The sequence below is a fragment of the Macaca mulatta genome, chromosome 2 (genome assembly GCF_049350105.2).
Source record: "Macaca mulatta isolate MMU2019108-1 chromosome 2, T2T-MMU8v2.0, whole genome shotgun sequence".
NCBI classification, from domain to species: Eukaryota; Metazoa; Chordata; class Mammalia; order Primates; family Cercopithecidae; genus Macaca; species Macaca mulatta.
This window is the reverse complement of record NC_133407.1, coordinates 150,357,871-150,385,208: the sequence shown is the minus strand read 5'-3', so window position 1 is coordinate 150,385,208 and position 27,338 is coordinate 150,357,871. Positions and strand designations below refer to the sequence as shown.

The window sequence follows — 27,338 nt, the reverse complement described above, 5'->3', positions numbered from 1 at the left end:
GTGAATGGCACAATCATATTTCTGTGTGTCCGCTAAAAACGTTCATTTGTTAAATGTAAACATTTAAGGTTGGGTGCGGTGGCTCACACCTGTAATCCCAGCACTTTGGGAAGCCGAGTCAGGCGGATCACCTGAGGTCAGGAGTTCGAGACCAGCTTGGCCAACATGGCAAAACCCCCTTTCTACATGGTGGCAGGTGCCTGTAATCCCAGCTACTCAGGAGGCTGAGGCAGGAGAATTGCTTGAACCTGGGAGGCGGAGGTTGCAGTGAGCCGAGATTGCGCCGCTGCACTCCAGCCTGGGTGACAGTGAGACTCCATCTCAAAAGAAAAAAAAAAAAAAGGCCATTATTGGCATTTCTTTATTTACTTTTTGAGACAGGGCCTCACTCTGTCACCAGGCTGGAGTGTGGTACCATCATAGCTCACTGCAGCCTCGACCTCCCAGGCTCAAGCAATCCTCCTACCTCAGCCTCCTTAGTAATTGGGACTACAGGCATATGCCACCACATCCAGCTAATTTTTTATATTTTGTTGAGATGGGGTCTCCCTCTGTTGCCCAGGCTGGTCTTGAACTCCTAGGCTTAAGCAATCCTCTGGCTTGGCCTCCCAAAATGCCTCCGGGAAACAATGGGGGTGCTAACCCCCACTTCTTCTGGAGGAGCCTGCTAGTTGCCCTTACTGAGCACTGCCAGGGGGTGGCTGCAGGGACTAGGGTAGAAAAAGAGAGGGGACATCCAGAAGATGAGTCCAAGGAAGAGCTGCCGGGGGGCAGCGGGGAGCTGACAACAGAGAGACACGCCCAGGAGAGCTGGGCCTGGCAGGGCTGCTCCCGACACAGAGCCCAAGCACAGCCCCGAGGCCCAGAGAGGGGACAAGGCTGGCGGGGCTCCCAAGGCCAGCAGGCTATGGGCTGGGGCTTGGTCCGTGAAATCCTAGGTCAGGTTTATGGACAAGAAGGGACAGGGAGGAGGTGGCCTGGCAGGGGCAGGAAAGAGCAGGGAGGAGGGAGCGGCTGCAGGCCGTGGAGACTCCCCAGCCAGGAGCCAAGGATTGGAGGCAGGGCTCACTCAGGGTCCCTGCATAGGCTCTCGATGCCCACAAGAGAAGGATCTGTTGTCCCCACAGGTATCCGTCACCCTGGCTCTTCTGGGGTCTCCATAAGCCTCTGGCACTGTTCCTGCCTACAGGGCATCAGACTGAGTTTCTGAATAAACAATCCCATTGGGTCTTTCCCCAGTTTTACAGCCTTCAAAATCTTCCCCTTGCACAGAGGAAGAGTTAAGTCCAAACTCCTTTCCGGGCCACTAGGCCCCCCGCCCTGGCCCTGCGCACCCCTCCAAGCTCCCCACCCCAGCACCCTCCCTCTGGCCCACCAGATTCCAGCGGCTGCCGCCGCCGGGCTCTCCCCTCGCTCAGCCTTTTCACAGGCTTCTTTGGCTCAGAAGGCTCTTCTCTGCAGTCCCTCCCGCATGGCTGGCTCCGCTGGGTCTGCAGCGACCTTCCCGCTCGCCTACCTTCTTCTCAGGCCTCTCGCTTCCTTCTGCGACCCCACCATAATTTGCTGTCACCTTGTAGTTTGTGCATCTGTCTGACTTCCCCAGGGGGCTGCCTGGTGCATGAGGGTGGAGCCTGGTCTGTCTGCTCACCACTGTGTCCCCAGCCCCGGCTCAGAGCCTGGCCTAGTAGAGAGGCTTTGCAGAAACAATGATTCAGAACCATCTGTTCTGGATATGATTCCACAGGGCAGAAAAGAAAGGGGATTTTTGGTGTGACCAAAGTACCTGAGATGCACACAGTCAAGGGCAGGCCCTTCAGCCCAGCTGGCTTCTAAGGACTCCAGCACGTCGGGCCCTTGGACTCCAGGCCCCAGAAGGACGGGGGTACGTGGGGGCAAGCACTGTGGGTATCCCCAGGTGGGAGCAGGCAGGGTGGCAGGCCAGCTTTCTGAGGGAAGTCTGGGTCCCAGGCCACTGACGCCCTCATTCTCCTTCCTGAGCCTCACTGTGGGTTGGGCCCTGAGCCAGGCCACAGGGATGCACAGCGGTGGATACTTCTTGCTTCTGGACTCTAAGAGGCCCCAGGCAGGATCGGGGATGGTCAGAAAGGGTGCCCCGCAAGGCAGTAGCTGTGGGGCTCCGCAGATGGGGGAGGCCTCGTGGGTTAACCAGTACCCTTGCTGGACCCAGGTCTGCCTCTGCAGCCACACCTGGGCCCTGGAGCGGATCATAGGGAAGTACTGCTGGGTAAAGGCCCAGGGTCTGACTTCCTGGCTCCCAGATTCCTGCCCGGAGCTGTCACAGCATGGGGACCTGGGGCAGCTCAGAATTAGCCCTGCCTACTCTCACAATGAATCCAGAACCAAAAGTTCCCAGATCCCTTCACCCCTGGGCCAAGGATGGCTGGCCTGACTGCTTCTGCCTGCTGGTGCAGGCAGATGAGCGGCCTGAAGGAGTGAACCAAAAGGAAAGGGAGTGGGCAGCCTGCACAATGCAGGGAGGGCCAGAGCAGATGGCGAGGCCAGCCTGGGGCTGATGGCTCATGCCCTGCAGGGACTTAAGTGCTCTTGATGTCTGCTGCCAGCAGCCCCGGCCCCTGCCCTTGCCCACCCTCCACCCCCAGCCTGTCGCCATCCTTCAGTGGAGATGAAATGGGTCCTCCCCCTCCCATCCCCAGAGGTCTGCGGTTCAAGCGATTCTCGTGCCTCAGCCTCCTGAGTAGCCGGGATAACGCGTGTGGCCACCACGCCCAGCTAATTTTTTGGTATCTTTAGTAGAGATGGGGTTTCACCATGTTGGCCAGGCTGGTCTCCAACTCCTGACCTCAGGTGATCCGCCCACCTCAGTCTCCCAAAGTGCTGGGAGTACAGGCGTGAGCCACCACACCCGGCCTTGTGCTCTTCCTAACACCACTCCAGTGCCTCGCTTTGGAAAGATGCCCGTCTGCCTTCCCACTCTTGTACTCTGAGCACTCACTGCCTCCTCTAGCCTGGGCACCAGACTTGGCAGAGGAATTAAGACCAAATCCCTCTTTTCTCAGGGAACCTTTGCCCCAAACTCAGCTCTCCAGACACAGGCCAGCTGAGGGCTGAGGCAGGGGGGAAGATGGGAGGAAGAAGGAAGCAGAACTGTGGGGGCTACTTCTAGAGTCTTCTGAGGGAGGAGTTCTCCCAGCCTTTCCAACCCCAGTCCCCTGGTGCCAGTCCAGAGAGCATGTGCACTGCCTCATGACACCCACGGCCCCGGGGTTCCAGGAACAAGGTTAAGGTTCTACTACAAAGACAGTCATAGCCAAGGCAGCTGGTAAGATGTAAAGCGTGAGTTACACAAGGAACATCAGGCAGCCAGGGATGAAGAGATTAAAAGAGAAAGCGACAGGCTTCATGTTGGCAGGGTGGGGCTGCTCCCGCACCGTGGGGTCGGTTGGAGGATGCCGCCGGCTAACTGTGGCCTGTGCAGCTGATTAAAGGCACATCCAGGAAGGGGGCAGCAGACCAGGCCTGTGCACACATGTGGGCTGGCATGCCACCTCCAGAGGCATTCCAATCCCCAAATCCTCCCCACTACCCCTACAAAGATGCTCAGGGCTGCAACTGACAAGGAGCAAGGGGTCTGAAGGAACAGTCTCATGCCTCAGAACCCAGACCCAGAGGAAAGTCAGCACCTCCGAGCTACGCTTGAGGCACAGATTATGCTCAGCAGTTCCAAACGGACTTCACTCCCAAGAACAGAGCCCAGGCTAGAAACACAGAGACCCGACGCCCTGGAGGGGGTGGCCTGGAGGATGCCCAGGGGACTGTCATCTTAAAGGAGGCACAACGGGGAAGCAGAGGGTGGTTGAGAGCAGCTGCTAGGCTGGGAAAGAGACAAGTATGGAAGACCAGATGAGAAAAAAGGGTCAGTGTAGCAGTGGGGATACTGGTGTCTCCAGGGACCCAGGTGAGGGGTACACGGGCAGGAAGGGCCATGGCCCATGGCAAGGTACATCTGCCGGTGTCTTTTGTTTTCCCCTCCCAGAAAGTGCTAAGAAGCAAATATGAAACCTGCCAAGAAGAAGTGCTGACATCTTAGCCTTGCAGTCCTTAGTGAGGTTTCCGGCAGAAGACTCTGGTATTCCCAGCCCACAGTGACAGGCTGCTCTGGGTCTCCCCCTCTTATTAGTCTGGAAAATGGACCTCAGGGTCCCACTATATTTAGCACCCTCCCTCCGGGGATGTCGCTAAATAAGCACCAATATCTACGATTTCTCCCGGAGTGTTTACTGCCTGAGCGCAAGGGCTTGTCCAAGCACTGGTAAGCAGCAGACTGGCTTTGGGGCTCTCAGCTCCTAATTTACCAAGGGACATTCGGAGGAGGGAGGTTTCAAGAGCAGTGGCTCCCGCCACTGAAGTGACTGGCTAACAACAGGGTGTGCTGTTCCGTGCTTTGGACTCTCCACTGCATCCCTGGCCCTGGGGGAGGAGGGCGCAGGCCCCAGGCTTGTTTGCCTTCTCTCTGGCTTCAAAACACATTTTTTAAATTAGATGGTAAGAATACAGAGTAATTTTTGTGGTACCCACATGCTTTCTTTCAAGATATGATTTATATGTTTGGCCCACATTTTAAATGAAATGGTTTTTGAGATAAATGGCCGTGCTGAAGGCTATGAAATGGTTTCTGTTACATAGTTCTTATTTCTAGCTCCTTAGAAAAGGTTTTGAAAAATTTCCCTTTAAAAAGGCGGACGCTTTTACGTGTTTGTTGTCTACCTCAAAGGGCTTTTGGGGTCAGCATCAGAAAGAGGGAGACGAGAAGGAGGAAAACTTGAGAGCTCAGAGTTCCAGGGCAAGGTGGGAGGACGCAGGATATAAACACACCAACTTCACTTGGTGAGAAAGGACATCTTGCAACTTCAAATAATGCAAATGCAGGTGATGTGGCTTCTGAGGAGAGGGGCATGATCCAATCCTAGGGAGGCATGTGCTGGCAGGATGACATCCCCTGCCACTGGGCCAGACAATCAGAGACCAAGTAACAAGGCAGACGCTGACCCACTGACTCTCTAAAGCTTCAGGCGGCAGATAGTTTGGTACTGAGATGAGGATAACCGGGAATACAGAGGTAGAAACAGACCCACAAACACCGGCAGGTGACTTTCAACAAAGGTGCCACGGTAATTTGACGAGAAAGGACAATCTTTTCAACAAACATTGCTGGAACAATTAGATAGCCACATAGAGAAAAATGAACCTTCACCCTTAACTCATACCCTACGTGAAAATTAACTTGAAATCAATCACAAACATACATGTAAAAGCTAAAACTATAAATTTTTTTAGGAAAAGAAAAGAAAAATCAATAAGACTTTGGGCATAGGCAAAGATTTCTTAGGACACTAAAAGCAGGAACCATAAGAGAAAAAAATTATTATCTGAACTTCAGAATTCAAAACTTTTTCTCTCTTAAAGACAACATCAAGAAAGTGAAAAGGCAAGCCAAAGACATTGAGAAAATATATGCAATACCAATATCTGACCAAAAAACTCATGTCTAGAAAATATAAGAACTTTTCTTTTTGAGATGGGGTCTCACTGTGTTGCCATAGCTGGAGTACAGTGGTGCGATCACTGCTCACTGCAGCCTTCACCCCTTGGTCTCAAGGGATCTTCCCACCTCAGCCTCCTGAGTAGCTGGGACGACAGGTGCACACCACCATGCTCAGTGATTTTTATTTTTATTTTTATTATTTTTTGTAGAGACAGGGTCTTGCCAAGTTGCTCAGCCTGGAAGAACTCTTACAGTTCAATAAAATATAATAAATAACCCAATGGAAACATGGGCAAAAGATCTGAAAGAAAGATAACATAAGATCTATAGGTGGCAAATAAATACATGAAAAGATGTTCCCCATCAGAGATATGAGAAAGATGTTGTCATCGGAGAACTACAAGAAAAGCCACAATGAGATGCCACTTGCATATCTACTCAAATGGCCAGAATGAAAAGGACTACCAGCTCCAAGTGCTGACAAGCACATGGCACAACCATAACTCTCACACTCTGCTGGTGGGAACAGCAGAAATGGCACAGTGAATCTGAAAAATAAGTTTCTTAAAAATTAAACATACACTTCCACCATAGGACCCAGCAATTCTAGTCCTAGATAATCTCCCAAGAGAAGTGAAAACACTCACTCATCAGAGCTTCATTTATAACAGCTCCAAAGTAGAAAGAACCAAAAGCACCTCCCCAGATGAGTGAGTAAACAATTCTGGTACACTTACACACTGGGACGCTACTCAGCGACAGAAAGGCACCAAGTGCTGACACACGCAGTGATGCTGGTGAACCTCCAGGCGGCTGTGCAGGGCGAGAGAGGCCACACAGACCTGCTTGAGGCCGCCAAACTGTGCTGGTTCCACAAGCAAGTACGTTTCTCGAAGCTCAGAAATGTGCACTTTAACATATATTTGATTGTATCAAATAGATTTTTAAAAATTCATAAGAGAAAACGAATATAGCTTAAGACGGGGGAGTTTCACAATATAAAAACGTATTTATAATAACTGCCAAAAATGTCATAAGAGAAATACCGTGTCTTTTTCAGGAGAACCAAAGGTGGAAGGTGGGCGACATCCCCAGTGGGCCCACTTCCCCTAAAGCACCAATACGGTCTCCCACTCATTTAGTTAGAGGTCTTATTTCCCAACCCATTTTAAGGAGAACAGAATCCTTCCAGCCCAACCTTCCCTGGCCCCCCTGGCTCAGTGCCATGTCTTCTCTTACCCTGATCTGATTCTGCTACAGCCATTAATCACTATCAGGTGGAATTAAGAGCTCCGCCTCTCAAGTCAGACTTCCAGGATTGGGTCCTACTCTGCCACTGACTAGCTGTGTCACCCAGGCTATTTATTTAATCTGTGCCTCTGTTTTCTCATCTGAGAAATGAAGACAAAAATGCTATGTCCCTCGCAGGGCTGTTGTGACCATGAAATGAGTTACGGGCATACAGTGCTCAAAACTGTGCCTGATGCAGGGTACACATCATCTGTGTTGTTACTTGCTTACAATGATTGAGAACACAACTTTACAACCTGAAAAAAAAAATCTCAGTTGCTAGCATTAACATTTTGTGGTCAGTTATTGGAAGCTGTGGGCAATCCACCTTGTATTACAGCCCAATTAAGCTTTTCACATTGAAAACAGCAAGAAGCTCAGATCCCTTCTCCATGCTCTTCCAGGAGGACGTCTTAGGTGTCCATTCCTTCCTTCAGTCACTCATTCTCAAGAACACTCATTCTCAAGAATTACTAAGGGCCTTTTCTTTTTTTTCTTTTGAGACAAGAGTCTCACTCTGTTGCCCAGTGTGTGTGCAGTGGCACAATCATAGCTCACTGCAGCCTCGACTTCCCCAGGTATCGGGAGAACCCGCTCCCGATGTTTAACGTGGGTTCTTTTCTATTTCCTAAGTGTCTTGGGTGGGTTGAGAAATAAAGGGAAAGAGCACAAGAGAGAGAAATTTAAAGCTGGGTGTCCAGGGGAGACATCACATGTCAGCAGGATCCGTGATGTTCCCCGAGCCATAAAACCAGCAAGATTTTATTAGCGATTTTCAAAAGGGGAGGGAGTGCACGAATAGAGTGTGGGTCACAGAGATCACATACTTCACAAGGTAATAAAATACCACAAAGCAAATGGAGGCAGGGCGAGATCACAGGACCACTGGATGAGGTGAAATTAAAATTGCTAATGAAGTTTCAGGCACGCATTGCCATTGATAACATCTTATCAGGAAACAGGGTTTGAGAGCAGATAACCTGTCTGACCACAATTTATTAGGTGGGAATTTTTGTCCACCTGATAAGCCTGGGAGCACTATAGGAGACCAGGGCTTATTTCATCCCTTCGGCTTTGACCATAAAAGACGGGACACCTTAAAAAGGGGCTGTCTATAGGCCTACCTTCAGGGCGCATTCTCTTTCTCAGGGATGTTCCTTGCTGAGAAAAAGAATTCAGCAATATTTCTCCTATTTGCTTCTGAAAGAGGAGGAATATAGCTCTGTTCCATCCAGCTCACCGGCGGCCAGTTCAAAGTTACCTCTCTTGTTCCCTGAACATCACTGCTTTCCTGTTTTTTTTTTTTATGCCCAGATTTCATATTGTTCAAACACACATGCTCTATAAACAGTTTGTGCAGTTGATACAATCACAGGGTCCTGAGGCGACATTCATCCTCCTCATCTTACAAAGATGACAACGGGATTAAGAGATTAAAGTAAAGACAGGCATAGGAAATCACAAGGATATTCACTGGGGAAGTGATAAGTGTCCATGAAATCTTCCCAATTTATGTTCAGAGAGTACAGTAAAGACAGGCATAAGAAATTATAAAAGTATTAATTTGGGGAACTAATAAATGTCCATGAAATCTTCACAATTTATGTTCTTCTGCCGCGGCTTCAGCCGGTCCCTCCGTTCGGGGTCCCTGACTTCCCGCAACACCCAGGCTCAGGTCATCCTTGCATCTTAGCCTCCTGGTAGCTGCAACCACAGACCTGCACCACCACATCTGGCTTTTTTTTTTTTTTTGGCTAATTTTTGTATTTTTTGTAGAGACGGAGTTTTACCACATTGGCCAGGGTGGTCTCGAACACCTGGGCTTCAGCAACCTGCCTGCCTCGGCCTCCCCAAGTGCTGGGATTACAGGTATGAGCCACTGGGGCTGACACTAAGGGCCTATTCTGTGTCATATCCAAATATGACTTCCTTTCATCTCTACTCATTTCCACTGCAGCTTCTGGCAATTAGGTCTGGCAAATGGGTGTTTTGCCAAGACAGCTATCCCTTGAAGGGCCATGGTGTAACAGAGTCTGTGCTGGCCTCAAAAAGGCCTTCCTCAACCAGCTGACAGGTCAGCGTTCAGAGGGCAGTGCCACCCAGCCTCCCTGAGGCCCTCGGTTATTCCCAGTCCCCACAAAACCCCCATGCTCTCTATGACCACACACCTCTAGAAATGCCACGGACCTTCCATCAGGTTCCCGTGGCCCTCAGGGACATCTGTCAGCCCTGGGGTCCACATATCACCTAGCCAGCTGGACAACAGGAGTCATCTGGAATCCCACACTGGGACCTGCACCCTCTTCCCTCCACCCTTCCCTGGCCTCTTCTACATTCAGGGCCAGATCTTGGCCAGGCCCACTTTGGTTCCGTGGCATTGGGTGTAAAGGAAACAGCACTGGACTTGGGGCAAGATTCTCCCAATTTCAGATCTGGGCTCTATCAGCCACCAGCTCTCTGTGGGCCAGCTCATTTTTTCAGAGACTCAGTTTCCCTGCAGGAAAATAAATCTCTCCATTTTACCACCAACTATACAGAAGTTATCAAGGGTACATAAAACCACTGGAAAGCACAGAACCGGAACCTGGCACCGAGCAGGTACAAAGATCCCAGGGGCTCCAGGGGGCTGACGGCAGAGCACGTGGCTGGGTGGGTGAGGCCCCATGCAGAGGGATGGAGGTCTGCCATCAGAGGGTCTGTGGAGAGGGGCCTGGGTTTATTCTAAACCGCAGAACTCGGGCAGGAAGCGACAAGATCATGGGGTACCAGGAGACACGGAGGGAATTGTACAGATTCAGATTATACTTTAGAGGTATAATCAACAGGCTGATGGTAAATAAGCTCATAATCCTAAAATTCCAGAGCTGGACATGATCTTGCACAACATTAAGTTCATCCTCCACAGCTGCCAAAGGGAAGATGGAGGCTCAGAGAGGGGCGTGGCCTAAGCAAGGTCACCAGCTGAGCTGGGCCCAGAATCCTAGGTGACCAGACCAGGGTGGTCCTTCGCTGCTGGGCCCAGGTCAGAGCCGCAGGGTCGGGGCAGCAGGCTCGTTCTGCGCCTATGGATGCAGTGGCGAGAGGGTCCGCTCTGGGACTCCCCGCCGGAGTGCACTGCGCTCACACAAACGTTTACTCTGAAAACAGATGGGTGGCGACCTCCGTGGAACACAAACATCCTCCCTAGGTGTGTGGCGTTTTGCATGGGAAACAGAAGTTTTGGCTTCTTCCCCAGCCTGGAAGGCACAAACTTAACCCAAAATCCAGGCTCTGTCCCAGGACAAAACAAAAGCAGTTAGGAAGGAGCTGGTCCTGCTGTGGGAACAGGGCGCCGGCCAGGTGGGGCCTGTAGCCCAGGGCTGTCTTCCTGTCCTGGCAGGCACATTCCCTGAGCCCACACTGATAGCAAGGTTAAGTGGACCAACCTCAGGGCTGAGGAGGGGCTGTACTCAGTAACTGTAGTTCTTAAAGATGTTTCTTTGGCTCCCTCATGAGCCACTCAATCTACTGAAAACCTCTCGGTTCTCTTCCAATCCCCCTTCCAAGGCCCAGGGGCGGTCCTTTCTAATTCCTCCCACCCACAGACCAGCCCTGAGAAGTCAGCCTGGCTGGACTGGGAGGGTGGTCTCCTTGCCCCAACTAGCCAGTTATGAGGCCCCTTTCCTTTAGAACCCATGGAGATGGAGGCCTCAGCAGTTGTGGGGCTCCTGGGCCTGGGCCCAAAGCTGTGCTGGATGGCCTGATGGCTCATCTGGCAGGGAACACGGCCTCATCCCACATGGAATCATCTTTTCTCTGCTAAGGAGCATAAGCTTTGGGGCTCCTGTTTTAGGGGAACTGCAGACACTCTTTAAAAAGGACTGATATGCTTCACCATTTAAGCAAGGATGCAAAGCTGGCAGGTCCAGGGGAGTTCTGAAGTGCCCCAGAGGGCTCTTGGGAAGGCGGGAATTGAGAACAGCTCTCTTAAGAGTAAGAACACAGGGGGCCTCCTCCCAGAGCTCACCCCTGCTTCTGTACCAAGGAGCCTGGTTGAAAAGAGAGAGGGCCGAGCCCTCCTCAGAGGGACCCTGTGTGCCTCATCTGTCAATCATCTGTCAATCCACTGCTGAAGAGCTGAGACCTCCTGTAGGGCTTGTAGCTGTCCCCTCGGTTCACTGGCCTGAGAGTCCCCAGGCAAGGCTCCTGTCCCATTGTCACCATCTCCCACTAATCCATCAAAGGGAGCCTGCTCTGAGACTTGCTTGGCCCCTATGCTTGCCATACAAACCTGCTCAGGGAGGGCCAATGCAGGAGACTTTGGGAATCACAAAAGCCAGGGTTCCTCCACCGGGACTTGGGCACCATGCTGGGTGCCACTGGGAGACAGAGATGAGTAACATGAGATGGCCTTTCCCTCTGAGAGCCTTCAGTCCAGCCAGGCAGATAAAGGACACCTCAGATGACACCAGGCAGGGTGTTTGATGAAGGGGTGCAAGGACTGGCCTGAGCTAGAGGGGGCAGAGGGCTGGGCACTCAGCTAAGGCTCAGCAGGGCATGGCCTGGGTCCAGGCCCTGAAGGATGAAACATTCCAGCATCAATGTCAGCACAGCCTCAAGGGAGGCCCCCAAGCAACACATTCTAGGAAGAAATCAGCTGGGCCTTTCGATATCCTGAGGAGGTGACCCACAAGGGCAGGGAAAGGACCATACAGCTGGGGCCATACAGGGAGCAAAGACCTTGGGGTGAGAATGTGTAAGATGAGCACTGAATGCCAGCTGGAGTGGAGGCTCCTGCCAGGAAGTCACAAAAGGAAAGGCAGCGGGGCCTCCGCAGCAGGGCTGCGCCTATGTGGGCCCGAAGTGCATTGGGCTGAGCCTGGGGAAGAACAGCTGAGCTGAGCTCCTCCTCGCCAGGGTCGAAGGGATGCTGTGCAGTCGCAAAGTGACCAGGTGTGTCGAGGCAGACAGTGACTCCCCCCAGGTGGTCAAAAGGCCCACCAGGCTGTGCTGGGAGGGAGCAGCTTCCCACTGTGGGTGAGGACATCTGCTTCTGACACCACTAGGGCCATTTGGGGCCCAACTCTATGTCCTGCTAACAGAGGGCATGTGGCAGCTCCCTTTAGCACAGCAACTACGAAACCACAGTGTGCAGTCCCTGCCTGGCGGCACGTAGCCACCAGGCATGAAGGACGCACATTCAGGAAGAACCCTGATGCTTTCCAGACCGCCTTGGCTCTGGGGAGCTGTCCTCTCCTCCATGAGCATGTCTAACCCACAGGGCAACACAGGACCTGCCTGTGAGCAGAAGATGTGAGGACAGATGCTGAGAGCCTCTGTTCCAAGACCAACAGCATTCTGAGGTGACGCCCATCATGCCCTTCTTTACCTTGGCAAGCTGGTGCCCCCACCTAAATATAGATGCCTTTGCAGAACGGGTATCTGCCTGCTGCTGCAGAATCGATGCAGGCCAGCTTACGGCAGAAGGGCACAGTGCTAAGACGCTAGGAGCTTTTCACTCCTAGACCTAGGGTGCTGCTGGAATCTCCAGTTCCTTTCTCATTCAGATTGAACATCCTCATCTGCATGTGCAGGTGACAAGCCCTGGGCAGACGGGCATGGCTGTGCCAACTGGATAGGCTGGCAGCTTTCCCTGGAAGGGAGGAGGAGGAGGCGGCTTTCTGCTGGTCAGTACTTTTCCAACTCTGACAGTGGCACGGCTCCCAAGTGCTGAAATTCTGGACTTTTCCTTTGTGGCTGCACATTTCTGATGGTGGGAAACCTGGGCCTCAAGATGCGCTCCAAGTTTTTTTAATCGGCCATCACTTGAAAGTGCTTGGATTTTTAAGAGCAAAAAAGGAAACCATGGTTCATTCTCTTAATAAGTATTTTTAAAGCCCATTTTAAAACAATTCAGAGTTTTCTGCTTCTAGTTTCTTTTGTTTTTCTCTTTTCTCTTTCTCTCCTGATAAACATGAGGTGCTAAGTTCAGAAGGCTACATTTTGGCTAACAGAAAAGAAGTAACAACTGTGGCTTCAAAAAATAACATCTTTAAAGAATCAGCTCCATGTGTTTCCTTGCATCTGTTCTACCTTCTCAGGAAGCAGTTTTTAATGAGTTTTTCGTCATTTCAGAGAAGATTTCAGAGAAGAGTTTCTGCTTTAAAGTATTTGTGTAATGGCTTCTTTTTTAAACAGAATAGGGATTTTTCTCTGTGGTCCCAAACTACCCGGAGAAGATAAATCAAAGCATGTCGTGAACAACATCAAACCCTACCAGAATAACAGAAAGCAAGATAATATGTGGGCCTGCTCTTTAAAATTACACTTAAAAATCACTTTATCTTTCTTAAGAAATTATTGCAAGCTGGACTGGAAAAAAAATCACCCCAGAGGTGGTTTACAATATAAATAACTACTAAGAGATCATTTGCTTTGTTTTTGTTGGCATGGGTCTTGCTGAGTTTAAATGAACACTCACGGTGATGATGAAAGGGAGCTGGAAAGGAGGGCTGGGGGTCAGCAGCTCAGCGCGGCCACCCTGAGAAAGTGCCCAGCCAGAGGGGCCTCCCAAGCCCCTGGCATTATTCAGACCCGGGGTGAAGAGCACTGCCCACTGAACCCTCCATTCTCTGCTCTGCGCACCTCCAGGCTGCTCTGTCTCTGGCCTTTCCTGCAGTCATTCCCGCTCAGGCTGGGGCTTGCTTTTCCTCCCCACCCTGTCTGTGACACCTTACCAGCTAGCATCCTGGGGCACAGTGTTCATATGAGGCAGTGCTGACTCTAGGGGCTGGGGTGGTGCAAAGATAACAAGACTCAGGTCCTCCTCCAAAGCACTTTTAACTCTCAACAAAATAATTCATTTTTACTGACTGCTGAGTGCATTTCAGGCACCCTGCTAACCACACCTCACGTGTTACCTAGACCCATCCTCGCCACAAGGGGAGATGGTGTTATTGTTAACCTCATTTCTTGGGAGAAAAGCCTGTATTCTTTGTTTTGTTTTTTTACTACAGCATTTTACTCTGTCACGCAGACTGGAGTGCAGTCGCACAATCATGGCTCACTGTAGCCTCGGCCTGGGGACTCAAGCAGTCCTCTGTCTCAGCCTCTTGAGTAGCTGAAACCACAGGTGCGCACCACCAACTTGGCTAATTTTTAAATTTTTTGAACAGACGGGACCTTGCCATGTTGCCCAGGCTGGTTTCTAACTCCTGGGCTCAAGCAATCCTCCTGCCTTGGCTTCCCAAAGTGCTGGGATTACGGGCACGAGGCACTCCGCCCAGCCTGAGAAGCCTGTGTTCCTCACCACTGATTCCATCTCCCTCTCTGTGCCTCCACCCCCTTTCCAGACTCAGCTCCATCCTCCTCCGCTTCCTCCTCTGTTTTGGGCCATAGCACACAACACTTCTGGTTTACCCCTTGCAGATGATGTGTGCTGGCTCCTTGAGATCAGCGACTATGCATTAAGTTTTGTGTCTACAGCATCTCATGTGGTGCACTGCATCAATAAATGCTCAACACATCAGAAATCATACTCAATACACACTTGTTGAATGAGCAAATCTTCTTCTTTTGAATCTTAGGAAACTTGGGGGCAAGAACCGCAGTCCTGCAGTACCCATAGTCCCTTATGGGGGAGGGGAGGTGGGGACAGGAGAGAGGAGGAAGAGGAGGAGGAGGAGGAATAAAATGCAATCTTTTAGTTTCTTTTCTTTTTTTTTTTTTTTGAGACGGAGTCCCGCTCTGTCGCCCAGGCTGGAGTGCAGTGACCGGATCTCAGCTCACTGCAAGCTCCGCCTCCCGGGTTTACGCCATTCTCCCGTCTCAGTCTCCCGAATAGCTGGGACTACAGGCTCCCGCCACCACGCCCGGCTAGTTTTTTGTATATTTTTTAGTAGAGACGAGGTTTCACCGTGTTAGCCAGGATGGTCTTGGATGGTCTTGATTTCCTGACCTCGTGATCCGCCCGTCTCGGCCTCCCGAAGTGCTGGGATTACAGGTTTGAGCCACCGCGCCCAGCCCAATATTTTAGTTTCTAAGTCAAAACAAGTGATCATTTTCTAAGAGATGATTCTGGGAGAGATTTGATAAAATGATGCCAACAAAGTGTTTAGCGCAGTGCTTGCCACACAGTAAGCACTCAATAAATGTTAGCTGCTCTATTATTAGACCTTTTTCTTTTTCTGGGACAGGGTCTCACTCTTGTCACTCAGGCTGAAGTGCAGTGGTGGGATCTGGGCTCACTGCAGCCTCAACCTCCTGGGCTCAGGTGATCCTCCCACCTCAGCCTCCCAAGTAGCTGGGACTACAGACATGTGCCATCATGCCTGGCTAATTTTTTCTAAAGACAGAGTTTTGCCACGTTGCCCAGGCTGGTCTCAAACTCCTGGGCTCAGGCAATTCACCTCCCTCCGCATCCCAAAGTGCTGGGATTACAGGCATGAGCCATTGCACCCGGCCTAGACCAGTTTTATGGTATGTTGTCAGGGTACAGTTTAGTGTAAACCAATATGCAGATTTGTAGACCATGTGATTGTCCCTTGGGCTTAAGGAAATCTACAGACAGGTGAGCACCCGAATGCCAGCCAGTAATGGACTGGCACACAGGGGGCGGTGGGACCTCAGGAAGGTGCTTTGCCTTGCCAGGTGGGTTGCACCCCAGTGCGTTCATAAACAGGGTCGGACCTAAGTGCCAAGCATTAAGTGACCTGTTCCTCAGTGCCCCCCACCTCTCAGGCTAATGCACGGTGGTCCCTGTCCCACACTCACATTCATACTCTTCCTTGACTTCCTCTGGACTCCGCCTTGGCTGGGGACCCTGCATAGCCCCTTTCTTCTAGACTGCCAGACCTGCCTGGGGCAGGACAGTGGGGTTTTAGTCTTGACTCTGTACCTATTACCTGACAGCACCAGGCAGAAGAACTTCTCTGTGCCTCAGTCCTTCCCTGTCAAACAGCCAGAGAGGCAAGAAGCCTGCTCTGCTGACTCCATAGTCCTGTGGTGAGCAGACAGATTAGCCAGGACCATGGTGAGGAAGGCAGTCTTCCTTGTATTATTTTATTATTATTTTTTTGAGACAGAGTATCACTCTGTCACCCAGGCTGGAGTGCAGTGGTGTGACCTGGGCTCACTGCAACCTCTGCCTCCCAGGTTCCAGCAACACTGTTCCCTCAGCTTCCCAAGTAGCTGAGATTACAGGTGTGTACCACCACGCCTGGCTAATTTTTATATTTTTAGTAGAGACAAGGTTTCATTCACCATGTTGAGCAGGCTGGTCTTGAACTCCTGACCTCAAGTGATCTGCCTGACTCAGCCTCCCAAAGTGCTGAGATTACAGGCTCGGTCTTCATTTTAAAGGTAAAACTTGGAAATTATTTGTTATTAAGAAAGTTTGAAGAGAGAAAGATGCTGGCTCAGTGGGGGTCACTGCTGGAGGTGGGGTCAGGAGGGCAACAGTGGTTGGTCTCAGAGGAGGGGATACATTTCACCATCAAGTCTAGAATGGGCGCTGGCTGGAAAGAATTTGGGGTTTTTCTTGCATTTATCTTTGTGTTTCTTGCATTTCTTTAAAGCAAATCATTATTTCCCAGTTCAGCATCCAAGTTTCTCAAAACTGATGAAAGACAGTCTGGAAGCTATACTCCTGTGCCCAGCTCAGGTCATTCTGGCTGTTTAAATGCAGAAGGTGGCAATGCATAGAGCGCTTTCGGAGTATGGCCAGGCAGCCTGCTAACAACACAGGGACTGCACACGCACCACACGCCCACTGCTTTCCTCTGAGAGCATGCCACTGCTTGCAGGGCCTCGCTCTCTCTGGGAGCTGCTCTGACAAATGCTTTAATTGTTCAAAGCAGACAGAGTTTGTTTAGTCATGTCTGCTGAGGTGGGAAGGGTATTATAACACATCTGTGCTGGCTCTTTCTGTGTGGGTCATCCAGTTCTCAGGCCTGACTGCAACCCACCACCCTCCAGCCAAGAGCGAGAGGCGTCCTCAAAAAAGCCAACGGCATCTCTGATCCAAGTAGAAGGTCCTCCTCTGTCCAAAACACATACATGCACTTTCAAAGGAAAAGGAGAGAGAGGGAAGTCTCTGGGCCCCTCCTGTGTCCTGGGGAGAGGATGGTGGTGCAGATGGGTCATGCTGGGGTGAGGAAGAAAAGGGCAAAGGAGCAAAAGGTGACAGAGCCAACACCTGAGGGGCTGACGGCCACAGAGCCATCTCAGCATCCCTGGTACCTTCGGGCAGAGACACAAACTCTCTGGTCCTTTCTGCCCTATCCCCTCCCACTGCTACCACGATGATGTGTGGGGTGTCCCCTGCCATGCTAGCCACTGCAGAGACCCAGGACATTGCTAACCAGGTGAAGCCTCATATTACGAGAAAAAAATTAAGTTCCCTATTTTTAAGGCTGTGGTATTCCAGAGCCAGCTGTGGTCACAGAGACAGACTTCACGTTGCTGATAACATCATATGCTTCCAAGTACTTACAAGTCTCCCTCATGAAAACAAGCCCTTGACCTCATCTGACTACCAGCCCAAGGCCAACAGGACACGCTGCCGTATTTCTTCCTGATTTTGAAGGCCCTTCATCCATACGACTTAAGACTGAAAACCATTCTCTGTTGTTTGAAGCCACGTATCCGGCAACATAAAATCAATGTCATCTATAGGCTGTGCTGCTTGTGGTAGGAGGGGCATAGTTAGCAGCTTCTCTTGTGTTGCGGTTCCTAAATGTTTTTGGATTTTTCCTCCCAATCAATGATCTCAATTACTTTCAAAGAAGGCTATATATTATCTTTAAATATTTATGTTTTAAGTCTTAAAAAAACAAAGCAAACCCCAACTCCACCCTGGCTGGCTTTGGAGGTGCCCTAGAATGTCTGCCTCAGTCTCTTCACTCCCAGGCCTTCCTTGGCCCCATCCCCCTCCCATGTCCTCCTGTCCACCTACACGAGTATTTTCCACTGTCACCTGAATGTACTGCTCCCTGTTTTCCACAGTGCCTTCCATATGGTATTTCTTCTACCTGAAATGTCCTCCAGGCCCACCTTTGCAATTCCTATCCGTTCTGCAGAAAGCCTCTCCCCACCTCTCCCCCCTACACTGACAGTCTGACTGGATATGCAGTCATGAGTCCAACATCTTATTTATGACGTATCTTCCACTGTGTCCCTGAATTATGATTTTATTCTCATAATGTTGTTTTAACTTTTTTTTTTTTTTTTCCTGAGATGGAGTCTCGCTGTCACCCATGCTAGAGGGCAATGGCATGATCTCAGCTCACTGCAACCTCTGCCTCCTGGGTTCAAGCAATTCTCCTGCCTCAGCCTCCCAAGTAGCTGGGACTACAGGTGCCCACCACCACGCCCAGCTAATTTTTGTATTTTAGTAGAGACGGAGTTTCACCATATTGGCCAGCCTGGTCTCGAACTCCTGACCTTGTGGGTCTTCCCCCCTCAGCTTCCCAAAGTGCTGGGATTACAGGCATGAGCCACTGCACCTGAACTGTTTTAACTTTCTATGTGCATTTTGTATTGTGTCTTCTGGTAGGCTCTATGTCAGACTGTGATATCAGAGGTAAGCAATTTTCTCTGTAGTTTTCTCAAGGTCTCTGATGGTGGCCGACACACAGGAGGTACGCAACCATCTGACTTCCTGGATACTGGTGACTGTAAATGACTGACTGCGATTCCTCTGAAGGTAGGATAGCTATCTTATGTTTTTTAAGGTATGTGCTGTTATGACTTCAATAAACCCAGGCACATAAGCAGGGGCTGCTCCTTGCTGATTTAATAACAGCAGCTCAAGATATATTTGTTGAATGAAGTCAATATTGTTGCGGGCTATAAACAAGATTCAGTACAGAAAACCTTGCCTTGTGAAATTGTTACCTTTCAAACCAGAAGAGTAAACAGAACTTTACTTCGTAAGGTGTTCGTTTACTTTGCTGTGCATATTCTCATGGTCCCCAACATGAGAAGGTGACAGAAAGCCCACAACTGAAGCAGAAGGGACCACACGTGGGTGATCTTCAAGCAACGGGCAAAGCAGGGAAGATTTAATGATTCAAGATGACAGGCAGGACTACAGGATGCATCACAAATCAGCTCACTCCTGCATTTCTGCATGGATACGGGCGATAAATTACTGTGTTTGTAGTCACAAACAAGGAAACGAAAATACCTTCTCTGGAACAAAATCTTACCTATGTTGGCTGTTACAACATCTGAAATAGGAAAGACATCTGAAAGGCCTTATATAACTGTAACTTGTGAGTTTTTTAAATTAAGACTAGGAGTATTACTCAACCTCTTTAAACTATAACCCATTTGTTACAGGCAAATCTTAAAGCAGTTAAAATCCTTTCTAGGATAGAATTTTCTCAAACTTTGTTTGCCTCCTGTATGACTGTGGGGCATACATTGTGACTGTCATGTCTATGACCACAGATCTCTGTGTTCCTTCCCATACAATCCTGATAATACTGATAATTGTTTTGAGGTGTTTATATAGCATGAAAAATAGTTCAGTGCCACTGATGATATCCCATGAGTTCCCAGGAATGCAAATTCTTAACTATGGTATTAATTTCCTAGGGACAGGTAGAAGAGAATGACATTATCTCAGGAATACAAGGATGGTTCAATATAAGGAAAAAAAGGCCAGGTGTGGTGGCTCATGCCTGTAATCCCAGCACTTTGGGAGGCCAAGGTGGGTGGATCACCTGAGATCAGGAGTTCAAGACCAGCCTGGCCAACATGGTGAAACCCTGTCTCTACTAAAAATACAAAAATTAGCTGGGTGTGGTGGCATGTGCCTGCAATCCCAGCTACTCAGGAGGCTAAGGCAGGAGAACTGCTCAAACCTGCAAGGCAGAAGTTGCAGTGAGCTGAGATCGCGCCTCTGCACTCCAGCCTGGATGACAGAGTGAGATTCTACCTCAAAAAAAAAAATTTAGTAATTTACTATACCACATTATTAGTTTTTATATAAGGACAAAAAATCAAACATCTCAAGAGAGACAGAAAAAGTTTTTACCTTCACTCACAATTTTAATAAAACAGAAAATCAGTAACAAAAGGGAACTTCCTTAATAAAATCTACAGCAAACATGATGGTAAATGGTAAAACTTTAGATTCATTCTTAACAAAGTCAGGAACAATTTAAGGAATCTGCCATAAGCAGTTCATTTCAACATTATTTTGGTAGCCTTAGTCAATGCAGTAAAACAAGAACATACAAAAATCAATAGTTTTGCTATATACCAATAATAATCACTTTGAAAAACTGTAGTAGCATTAGGGACATTGCTAATAATCCTACTGCTTATAAGTTGGCATCTTAAAAAAAATAGTCAAAATTCTATTATGGTAAGAGTTCTTGATGATGATTATGTTTCTTGTTGTCTGAGGTTTTTTTTTTTTTTGTAGTTGTTGTTTTTGAGACTTGAGTCTCACTCTGTCACCTAGGTTGGAGTGCAGTGGATTGATCACAGCTCACTGAAGCCTCGGCCTCCCTGGGCTCAAGCGATCCTCTCGCCTCAGCCACCTGAGTATCTGGGATTACAGGCATTCACCACTACGCCTGACTAATTTTTGTATTTTTTTGTAGAGATGGGGTCTCGCCATGTTGCTCAAGCTAGTCTTGAACTCCTGAGCTCAAGCGATCTGACTACCTCGGCTTCCCAAAGTGCTGGGATTACAGGCGTGAACCATGGTGCCTGGCCCTTGATGAAGATTATGATTCAAGATTACAGAATCTCATATTCTGCCTGTGAATTTGGGAAACAGAGCAGCAGTTATCACATTTATATCAGCACAGCATTGAACAGTTTACCAAGTCTAGTCAACTATCACAATAACATTTTAAATTCTCAAAATAATCCTGTGAGAGAGGTAGAGTCTCTACTTTACACATGAGGAATTAAAGGTGACAGAACTTTTCAGCAGCTGCTAGTGGTCTTTTGATTTAAAGATGGTTATAACTGGCGAGGTGCAGTGGCTCACGCCTGTAATCCCAGCACTTTGGGAGGCCGAGGCGGGCGGATCACGAGGTTAGGAGATCAACACCATCCTGGCTAACACGGTGAAACCCCGTCTCTACTAAAAATACAAAAAATTAGCCGGGCGTGGTGGTGGGCGCCTGTAGTCCCAGCTACTTGGGTGGCTAAGGCAGGAGAATGGCGTGAACCCAGGAGGCAAAGCTTGCAGTGAGCCGAGATCGTGCCACTGCACTCCAGCCTGAGCGACAGAGCAAGACTCCGTTTCAAAAAAAAAAAAAAAAAAAGGCTATCACTAGATATTAATGCTGGCTGCGTAAAAGGTATTAATCAACAAACAAATGAGTATCTGTCACATACAAGAGCAAAGGAGTAAAAAAAAAAACAACATCACATGTCTTACTGTGAACCTCTTATGAGTAAAGTTAATCATTCAGGCTAAAGAGGGGACATTTTGTTTCTTCTTTTCAAGGAATAGTTAAATAAATAAATAATTTCTACTTTCACTGGCTGGGTGTGGTAGCTCATACCTATAATCCTAGCACTCTGGGAGGTCAGGGCGGGTAGATCACCTGAGGTCAGGAGTCCAAGACAACCGTGGCCAACATGGCAAAATCCCATCCCTACTAAAAATACAAAAATTAGCCGGGTGTGGTGGTGCATGCCTGTAGTGCCAGCTGAGGCTGAGGCAGGAGAATCACTTGAGCCCAGAAGGTGGAGGCTGCAGTGGGCCGAGATCATGCCACTGCACTCCAGCCTGAGTGACAGATCCGTCTCAAAAATAAATAAATAAAGTGAGATTTGCACAGACAGAGGAATAAATACCCTTAAACTTCATAGTAAATTCTGAAGCAGCTAGGGAAAATACAGAAATATACAAGGTTTGTTCTGTGTTATTTTAAACATCTGCTTGCTGATTTAGGGCCATGTTCTTAATCTGTAGGACATGGAACCTCACCTACAGGATGACAGGACAATGGGGATCTGCTATGGACTCAGAATGTCTGGTTTTTTTTATTTTGTTTTGTTTTTCCTGTTTTTTTTAAAGTGACAGGGTTTTGCTGTTGCCCAGGCTGGAGTACAGTGGCATGATTATAATTCACTGCAGCCTCCAAATTGTGGGCTCAACTGGTCCTCCCACCTCAGCCTCCCGAGTTGCTGGGACTACAGATGCGCACTACCATTCTCGACTAATAATTATTTTTATTTTTAGGAGAGATGGGGTTTCGCCATGATGTCCAGGCTGGTCTCGAACTCCTGGGCTCAAGTGATTCTCCTGCTTAGGCCTCTCAAAGTGCTGGGATTACAGGTGTGAGTCACTGTGCCTGGTATTTATTAAAGCATAAAAAACAGACTATACATTCTTTATTAGAATTCTGCTTTTCTGAGAAATATGTAGCACCAGTTTGTATGGAACTTGTGTATTTCTGTAATATTTCACAGTTGAAGGGAAACCCCAAATCCCATTTCTCAGAACTCTAACCCAGTTTCCCAGTGGGGAAAGAGTGGGAATGGGCTTCTCCATTGTGGCTGGAAAGCAATGTCTTCCTTCGTCTGTGTTTCAACTTCAGCTTAACTAAGCCACAGCACAGCTAGCTAAGGGGAGCCTGCCAGGTACACAATCAGAGGAAGGGGGCCCACAGAACAGTGGAGAGATTTGGGGTTCCTTTTGATGGAACAGAGAATATTTCAAGCTGCTTTTGAACTGAGACTTTAAAAAATTGTTTTGTCTGTTTTGGCCTGGGGCTGCATACTTGAAATGATAAAAGCAGTTCTTTCAACTCAACTTTAAATCACAGAGTTCCCACAGCTAGTGTCAACATGCAGAGTGCAATGGCTCTAGAAAAGAAGGGGTGGGGGCTGGGGGCTGGGGCTGGGGACCATGAAGTGTTGCAGTTATTACCAGACAAGTGGAAACAGAAGATTCTGTGTCCAGTCCAGGTCCGCTCTCCCCATCCCTTGCTATGCATTTGGCTGATTTCCCCTCACTTTTTCTAGTTTTTCCATGTTAGCTGGATTTAGCAACTGCTGTTTTGGCCGTAATCAGAGATCAAGTGTGGTATAATTATTCTAACATCACAAGGTACAGTTTTGTTTCCAGGGCCGACATTTTAAAGCCTTTGTTGCTTGCTCAGTGCCAACATCACCAGAGCACTTCCTCTAGAGTGTGCAAAGGAAATCAGGCCCAGAGCAACACCGTAAATCAGGTTTTCGTGAGGCCCAGCCCTCCCAAAGGCAAATCAACGTTTAGGGCTCCCTGAGGAATGGCAGCACAGACTTCTCCATCACTCTAAATCAAACACTTCAGTTGCACATCACCTCTGCCTAAAGGAAGAATGGGTTGTCCGGGAACAAGTCATGCATGTGGTAAAAGTTAACAATAATCCTCCCTGTTTCTTCTGTCTAGGCCTAGAGACAGGCCAGATAGATGTACCCCGTATGTGGTGGGTCACCAAGGTGGAGGGCAAGATCATCTTTGGCTAAGAATTTTATGAGGATTATTTAAAACATAATTGAAGGTTCCCTACTTCCCCTCTCCTGCACTCCCCCACTGCCCCGCCCAAGAAAGAGAAGAGATGGAAAGGTACTAATTTTAGTTAATAGGCCAAGCATTTATATAGAACAGTCATCATGACTTCTGACTGATCCTCCAACCTGGGGATGTTCTCAGGAATGACTTGGGTTGGGCTATATTACAAGCACCAAAGGAAGCATTTCCTACAGGACACAAAATTATGTCAGCAACATTTGCGACATATTTTATAAAGTACAGGCACCTCTGAAAAGCCCCAAAAGGCGTCATTGTGTCCATTTTACAGATGAGAAAACAGGGCTGAGAGAGGAAAAGCAAGTGGCTTGAGATCACACAGCTGGTAGGCGGCAGGCTGGGACCTGACCTCAGATACTTTTGGTTCTAGATCCAGAGCTGTCTACTAATTTGTTAAAGGGAGCCTTCAGACACTAAATCAAAACAGCATGCATGCTCACAGTCTGCGTCACAAGCTCAAAGCAGTCTAGGCCTGGGGTGGGCATTTGACAGGCTATTCTGAAGGTTATAGTTTACTTGAATTTATTGTTCAGTCATATGAAATTACCCACTGAAAGCTTTGGGTAGACCATTTTGGTATAAATGACCTCTAGAATTTTAGTCTGAATTCTGTGAATAATTATGTCTGCTGCCTTGGGGCACAACTCCTTCTGGTTCACGCCCCTCCCAGCTCTGTCCAGCTTCTTGCAGGAGTGTCTCAGTGGCCTTGCCTAAGTCCTGGTGACTTACTCAGCCGACCTGCAGAACTGTGAACAGTGTGAGGCTCATCTGCTCATCTCATTAATAAATCATGAGCTTATTCTGGAATTCCCCAGTGTCCCCGAGAAAGCCCAGAATCATCTCCAAATTACTGTAAACCCACCTATAGTCAGGAGAAAGGAGTGAAGGCACAAAAGGTGGGAAGTTCCAAAAATACATGACTCTCCCAGCTTCGGGGTGTCAGGGTTCCCTGACACTCCATCAACATGGTCTGCCAGCCTCTGTGTGATAGCTCACCTCTTCCACAGGGCTGTTCCCAAGTAGGGCATAGCTAGCTGAAAGGAGGTGAATGCACTTGGAAGGCAGACAATTCTCCTCCTCCCAAGAATAACCTTGTAATGCTTGGGTTAAGGGCTTGAGTTCTGGGGATAGACAGACCTGAAACAGAACCCTGGCTTGGTCACTTACTAGCTGATGACCTAGGGGCAAGTCACTTAACACTCTATGGCCCTTAGCGTCCCTTTCTACAAAATGCAGATAACAATGGTAGCTATGTCAGGACTGCAGTGAGGACCAACAGCATAAAGAGTTGAGTGCCATACAAGTAGGCTTTATCTACCTTGTTATTGTTGTCGGCAGCGGTGGCAATCTAGAGTCATTCCATGTCAGGAAAATTCCCCACAAAACTTCCTGGGCTGGCCGGGCCATGCTGCTCCCACGGCAGCCCTGGCAGCAGACCAGGAGCAGATCCCTCACTTGGCTTGCTCCTTCCCCCTGCCCTGCCGTGCGATGCGCCTTTTCCCCAACCTAGGACATCACCTCTTTTTCTCCACCACCACATGTCCCTCATCTCTGGGTTTATGAGTCTGGGTGAGGTCACCCTCTGTGACTCTTAGCCACCCTTTCCTGTGCCGGTCCCAGTCACACTCTGCTTTCCCCTGGTCTTTCTCGGCATCTAGCATGTATGGCCAGCTTTCTCAGGCCCCTGTGCTCCCGTGGCACTGGCCTTCCCAATTCATGACTACCAACGGCAACCAATGTCTGCCTAGGGCTCTACTGATCCGAAATGCTATACACCTATGATCTCATGATCTGTCATCTGTTGGAACGATGTCTCAGCGTTGCTGCGAGACAGGCATTTTTACCATGATCCCCATGTCACGGAAAGGGAAACTGGGAACCCAACGGTCTACAGCTGTCTACTCTGCTATTTTCCCTCTCAGGCCCCTGCATGGGGCCTGGAGCAACTGCTACCCCCCTGGTGCTGATAGGCAGCCTTAGTGCAAGGAAATGCTCATTTGTTTGCAGAATGTTGGCCCCATGGAAAAGACTCACAACCAACTGTGCCTACTTCTCAGGGAAGAATGCTGGCGGGTGAGGTGTGGGGTGGCTCCTACTAAAAGCTGACTTTTTCTTTATTATTATTAAATGCTGACATAATGAAGAAGGAAAAATCACTTCCCAAACACATTGCCAGTTACTGACAAGCCAAGGCCCAGATCCACAGAATGAGGTCTGTAAGACCAAGCTTGTCAGGTGGCCATAATGGCTGCTGTGAGGTACAGGGCGAGCTCAGAAGTGTAGAATGTGTGTGCTGAGGCCCTGCTTTCACCCACACTTGTTGTTTGCTGTGGGTCCATTTCCTCTGCTGCCTGTATATGTGGTCCTCCAGGGCCAGCACAGCATCTTCCTCATCCCCATGTCCCCAGTCCATCTGGTATGGTGCCTGGCATGGCAGCCACCATCAGTAGCCATAATAGCTACTGGTTAGCACATACTCACTGCTGAGCTATAAGCGGAATTATAGCTCTTTAATCCTCAAAATACCCCTTAAACTAGGAGGGAAGTAGATGTATCAGCTCCACTTGTTTACTGAGTGAATAAACAAACGGAAGAGAATGGCCTTTCAGACATTTGAGTTCTCTACTTGAACACTGCTGGAGAAGTTTTTAATAAACCAGGGCTTGTCCACTCACGGTAGAGGAGCATAACGAGGTGTGGAGCATGAGTTGGGGTCTGCCTAAGTGGGTTCAAATCCTGGCTCTGCCATCTTTTAGCTGTGTGACTCTGAGTAGGTTTACTGACATTCTCTGAGCCTCAGTTTCCTTGTCTCACAAGACCTTGTGAAAGTTAAATGAATTCATGTGCAAAAGTCTCAAGCACACAGCTGCCATCTGGGGATGGGACGGGATCTCTCCTTTCCTCACTCCTGCAACATCAGCACAGCCTTGAGCTTGTATGAAGGTGGCTCCAAAGCTATTTCCATGGTAAGGTGCCAAAAAATGTGTCATTATCTGGAAGTGGGGAGGGGAAGGAGAAAGTGAAGATGATTTGCTTTGAAACAGAAGATGCTTAAGATAGTATAAAAACTCCTCTCACTGCCTGCCTTCCACGATGACAGCAAATAACATGATGAAAGCAAGACAGCTTGTTCCCAATTTACCCCTCTGCACTGAGAAAGAGAGAAAGAGTCAGCCGCTGGTGCTTCTCAAGTCAATCCCAAGAATAGCATCAAAACAAAATCTGAGTAAGATTCACCATCCAGAAATACTGCGTCAAGGAAACAGAGTCTGAAATAACCTTCGCCTATTTATTTCCTCATCATTAAAATGGGGATTATAACAGTACCCAAGTTCCTTACATGAAACAATATAATGGTCAGTTTTTCTTAGTTTCAGGAAACTCATTGGTATAAACATGGAACTTTATTTCTTTTGCTGGTTAAAAAAATTGTTTTTAAAAGATAAAGTCAGCTTTAGAGGCCACAATATTTTCAAATAATAATAGCTCATTGGGCAAGGGATTTGCACTCTGGGAAATTTGGCAAGTTGGTGTTTCAAAATTAAAATTTGGGGAGAAATGTTTGAAGATCAATGAAAGATAGCACCGGACTCTATATTTACTTATATAAGGTTTTTTTTTTTTTTTTTTTTAAATCTTGATGAAAAATTTAATTAGACTAGAATTGCAGAACTGCAAGAGAATTCTGAGATCAACAGGTCTTTTTCCTTCATTTACCAGCTGAGAAACTTTGGGCCACAAGAGATTAACACATTGTTTACCTTACCAGTTGAATTCAATACTTTAAGAAATAATTGTTAAAATTCAGTGAAAGTTATTCTCTTGAAAAGTACACTGCTTTTCAGCTCCTATCAAGTTTTTCCCTATGCTTCAACGATCCTGATTATCAATTTGGGTATGGGCCACTTTGGGAAAGGCTGTCAAATGTATACTCTAGAATCCAACAACTCCCAGATGTCCATCTGTATCTCAGGTTCTGGTCAAAGTCTGATG

The 27,338-nt window shown here is 48.5% G+C and overlaps 1 protein-coding gene and 1 long non-coding RNA gene across 32 annotated transcripts in view; both read right to left on the bottom strand.

Moving 5' to 3' along the window:
* ATG7 (autophagy related 7) overlaps positions 1-27,338 on the bottom strand; it is a 392,778-nt gene that overhangs the window by 17,637 nt on the left and 347,803 nt on the right.
* On the bottom strand, positions 21,250-25,437 carry LOC144339297 (uncharacterized). Its single transcript, XR_013414192.1, has 2 exons — positions 21,957-25,437; positions 21,250-21,480 (listed from the first exon to the last, which is right to left on the bottom strand). It is a non-coding gene; the product is annotated as an uncharacterized LOC144339297 (long non-coding RNA).